The sequence below is a fragment of the Dendrobates tinctorius genome, unplaced genomic scaffold (assembly GCF_039654945.1).
Source record: "Dendrobates tinctorius isolate UK_male_01 unplaced genomic scaffold, ASM3965494v1 ptg000020l, whole genome shotgun sequence".
Lineage (NCBI taxonomy): Eukaryota > Metazoa > Chordata > Amphibia > Anura > Dendrobatidae > Dendrobates > Dendrobates tinctorius.
In genome coordinates this window covers 14,227,778-14,233,024 of record NW_027361688.1, presented here as the reverse complement: position 1 = coordinate 14,233,024, position 5,247 = coordinate 14,227,778, and positions in this window count along the sequence as shown.

The following is a 5,247-nucleotide window of genomic DNA, read 5'->3' as shown; positions in this document are numbered from 1 at the left end:
AAAAACAAGTCAGAAGAACAATCGATGCCTTCAAAATGTGGTGCTGGAGAAGGATGTTATCAATACCATGGATGGCAAGAAGAATAAGCAAATCAATTTTGGTACAAATCAAGCCAGACATGTCACTCAAAGCAAGGATCACCAAGCTATGACTTGCCTACTTTGGACACATCATACGAAGACAGACATCACTGGAGAAGGACATTCTTCCGAATACTGTAGAAGGAACAAGGCGAAGAGGAAGACCAGCAACCTGATGGTCTGATACTATAAAGGTAATGGCAGAGAAGACCCTGGTGGATCTATTTAGGTCTGCACAAAATCCATCTTCCTAAAGATCGTTCATGCATCAAGTCACCATTGTCATGATCCAGGGTGGATCTGACAGATTAAATGCACAAGTTACCTTTTTTTTCCTGTGAGCTGTTTTGCTCAGGGTTGGTTTTGTCCCCTGGTGGCCAGTATGGTCATTGCACTTGTGCTTAGAGATAGTTTTGCCCCGGTGGCCAGTATGGTCATTGCACTGGTGTTTTTAGAGATAGTTTGCCCCCGGTGGTGGTTAGAGTAATTGCACGGGAATCACTAACAGGTGTGTTTGCTCTATAAAGGTGTGTCAATAGTGCTCACTCACGTTGGTGATATGATTATTGTTGGGCTTTCCAACCATCCTGGGTGAAGGAAGGAGCTGGATGGGGAGCTGGAGGAGAGTCCAGGGCAGCTCATTCAGAGTCCTGGAGTGGCAGCTATGGTGTCAGCGAGGAGTTTGTGTAAAGCGTGGTGGAGTGGCAGCTATGGTGTCAGTGAAGAATTCCTGCAAAGCTTGGTGGAGTGGCAGCTATGGTGTAGAGCTGCACTCAGTTTGCTGGACTCTGTTACTGAGAGCTGCACTCAGTTTGCTGGACTCGGTTGCTGGACAGCTGAACTCAGGTGCTGGACTCTGTTGCTGTAAAGCTGCACCCAGATGTTGGACACAGTGGAGGAAGATGCACTCAGGTGTTGATCTCTGTTGCCAGGAGCAAGTGCATCCGAGCAAAGCTAAGTGTTTCCCTGTTTGTCACTTTTCCTCATGTTGGTGTTAGTGCAGCGGTGGGGCCAGTGCCTGTGCCACCCAGCTCCCTAGCAAGGGATAGGTGTAGGGTGGGCCAGGGCTACAGGTTCCTGAGCGGCGCCCGGTGCGGAACCGGCATAGGGAACGTTAGGAGCGTTAAGGACACTGACTCAGGGGAGTGCAGGAGGTCTCCACGTGCCCCGTTCCCTATTGCAGGGCCCTCCATTGTAAATGTTTCCCTATCTCCTTTGTCTGGTTGTAATAGTTATCGGCCTGCGAGCCGCATCACACTGGACAATTACACGTGCCATGTCCTGTTGTAGTAGTTACCGGCCTGCTGGCCATGTCACACAGGACGGGGCACGTGACAACCATAGCTCAAGATCGAGCCATGGGCAGTTAAAAACAAAATGGCTATGGGGGCTTCCGCTTCCCCTATATATATTGGGTACATTTTGCATTGTGATGTCATTACTTTGTATCTTCTTCCAGTTGAAGAATGTCCCGATGATGAAGATTAAGACCCCAATGAAGAAGAATCTTCCACAGTAAAAGGATCATAAACCAGGTATCACATTCGTTACAGTAGATCTGTCAGGTTGAATATGGTGTCCTATCTCCTTGCAGCATCTTACAGAGTAGGAGGAACTTAGTAGATTGATATATCATTTTTTGGGGAAAAAATTAATAGAACTTGTGATATCAAAGACCTAAGTCTCTGCTCAGTGTGGACTCATGAGTCCAGTGGGCGGTCTTATGTGAGCATATAACTGAGCGACTCCGCCTCCTGAAAGGAGCGGGAATTTAAAGCACTTTAATTTATTGGTAGAACACATAAGTAACAATTCCGTAATGCTGCATATTGTCATTGCAGTCACTCATGTCTCATATATGACCTGTAGGGACTCTGGGAGGATTTTTCATACCCCGTCCAATTTTAACTACAATTTTTCAGATTACAAACTGATTGCATGATCCTCTGTTAATCCAAAAGTAGTAATGCCTGTTTACACTGTATTTTTAAAAACTAAAAGTGCTTATAAATAATTTTAGTAACTTTCTGTATCTCCTTTATTGGCAGCATGAAATTAACAGAATTAATGCGAGACATGGAAATCCGAAATACAAGAAAAGACGTGATAAAATCTCTTGAGTGATGTATTTTTTTTTAATAACTGAAATTTTTATTACATTTTATAACATTTTACAATCAGAAATGAGACAAAACAATCACAATTTGGCTTACAAATTTGAGGATCAGAAAGAATAAAATACTATGAGAATGAACTCTTGGAAGACGTTTCCTCCCTAGTGGCATCAAAACATATTGTGCAATAGAACAGAAAAAGACAGAACGTCCAACAGCAGTTCTAAATGATGCCAATTTAAGACGACTCTATCCGCATACTCATATTACAATTCTTATAAAACCACAATACTAAATAAGATGAGACATACACATAGGGAAGGGAAGAAGAAACCTGTTCAAAAACCATCATGCACCTAACTGTTGGTTTGGGCCCTAAAATAATCCCAGGGAGCCCAGACGGTCTCAAATCGGTCCAAACTTGCATTCAATAAGGCTGTCATGTGCTCCATTTTTAGTAAGATATCACCTATCTATGAATTGGTTTAACTTGCCCTGGTTCAACTGACTCTTTGTTAGTTTTCAAGGCATCGATAGTCCACACAAAACTCCAATAATGTCTTTGCTTGCTGATAGATGGCTGGAACCATCTGAAGGCAGTGCTCTAAAATGGCCTTTTTTCTACTGCCGGAATCATACGTTTTATTGAATTAGTCAGACTAAAGTCCATTTTCACGAGGCATCAGGACAACAATTTTCTGGGTTACATTCACCATCCATAGCAGCTCTTATCCTGCATGTACTGTACATAGAGTTCGAGCCACTGCTATCTCCTCCTGGCCCATTCTGCTATTAATTTCTGGTTAGTGGTAATGTCTAGGGGCGCTAACACCTCATGCCTTTTGGACACTTCTAACACATTTTACATAGTCATCTTAATGCAACCTATGATGGTTGTTGACTCAAGACAAACATTCAGTATTTTAACCCAAATCTCTCACACTGGTTTAACAGTCTCCATGAGCCTCTTCTAGACTATCCTGCTCAGATCCATGGTGGCTGTGGGGTACTCGGTACCGGGCCCGATGAGCTTCAATAGGAGATGTCACGGCAGCGGTGACCCGGCCCGTGGCCCTGGGCGCCCATTGTAAAAGGTGATGTTTCAGTGTGCTTGTGGTGATGAAAGTTTATAAGTGATTCGTGATGCCACCTGTGGTATTCGGCAATGAAGATATAAGCCGACGCTGCAGACAGATCCTCTGGGACAGATGGTGTAGTGCAGCAATGATGTTATAGCCCTCCACAGGCAGCGCTGTAGTCCCAGGGCAGAGTAAATGGAGTGACATGTAGATGGTGTAGTGTCAGGTGCAAGGGATGCAGCAGTGCTGGGCAGGCCGGCGCAGGAATAAGTGGAGGACACCAGGGCATGTAGTTCCAAAGCTTTACTCACAGTCTGTTGTACAAACAGGTGCCTGCCTCCGTGCCATGTCCTCTGGGTCAGGGACTCAGTCAACCTCCAGGCCAGATGGAATACTCCTTTCCAACACTCCGCCAACATGTACCTTTCTGAACGTATCCTCTTATAGCGCCTTTAGGTGAAGTACTCCTAGTACTGAGTTACACTGGAGTTCCTCCAGTCCGATGTTCTTATGAACCCTACTTGTACGGCAGACAGCTGTAGCCTGCTTCGGGGACTCCTTGCTACTAAGTCCCGGCTCACTATCCAGTTGCTGTTGTGCCCCCAAGTCTTGTGTGGGAATAAAGTGGTCACTACTTCTATTCCTCCGGTGTCTGCTGCAGGACCATTAGTATCCATACAACCTTGGGGACCGGGCCCCGGCCTTGCGCTTAGAACTTCTAGGAAGGGTTCTCTTTTACTTCTCACGTTCCACACTGATCTTCTTCTCTATGGAGAGTCAGGCTTCCAGTCTACGTTGCTCTCTCTTCCTTTCCCGTGCCAGCAGACCCTGGTCACTGGGATCTGCTGCAGCACTTCCATCCATCTATCCCTCTCTCCGGGGATCTTCTTCTCTCCAACTCTCTAACTAACTGACTGACTAATCTAAACTCTTCCCGCTCTTTGTAATGTCATCTAACTCCACCCACCTCCCAGCACATTTCGTGTTCCAAGCAGGGAGCCACCAATGGGTGCTTTGCTATACTCCAAGCAGGGAGCCGCCGAAGGTGCTTTGCTACACTACTTTGTGGTGTGGGGTGCAGGTGTTGGAGCGTGGTCAGGAGTCTCCACCTTACCTGGATGGTGGGATACCACACCTCAGGAGGAGGTGCAGTACCTCTGTGGCGACTGAGCCTCAGGGGCGCCACAGATGTGTAGATGACAGCCTGGAAACTATGGACCTCAGAGCCACTGGCAGACTTTGCCAAGATTACCACACACAGCATCATGCTGATCCTCCACACACATGGACATCACAGATGTACAAAAGCATGGGGCAAGACATGACATCCAATGCTCACCAAATCATCTTCCAAAGAGTCTACTCAGAATTCCATGCAATGAGGGAATGGGACACTTTCTCCAAGCAACTATGGGGAGATGAAAATATTCAGGAAGGGGGTGATCATTACAGGTCTGAGCCCTCCTATATGTTAGTGTGGTTAGAAGTTTTGATGGGTGAAGACTGAAGAGGTCTGAAAACACAACTCCATGTCCTTCATGCCTGGGCACCCTAAGTGTGAGGGACTTAAAGACAATTGTATACAACTATTCTGCTCAAAAATATTAAGGTACCATGTAAATCCCGCGACTCGATGGAACATCTCTACTGCTATAAAATGGTAATGTTTCTCCTTTCGGAGAGCGACATATCGGCTCTGACTTGCCAAGGTAAGGAGGCTTGTTCGTCATGCAATGCTCCTCAGAGAAATGTAATAATCAAATTGCCTCTTTCACAGAGGAAGAGGACTTGAACGCTATAACGCCATCTCTTCAGATTCGGATCTGGCTTTTATCCTAAGTCACATTTCAAGGCCCATTGAAGGGTCGATTGTGACTTGTAGGATTGCTGCTTCCAACAGGTGGCGCCATAGAGTTCTCAAGTCCTCTTTCTCTCTGAAGAGGCAATTGGCATGCTATAAAATGGGGAATTCG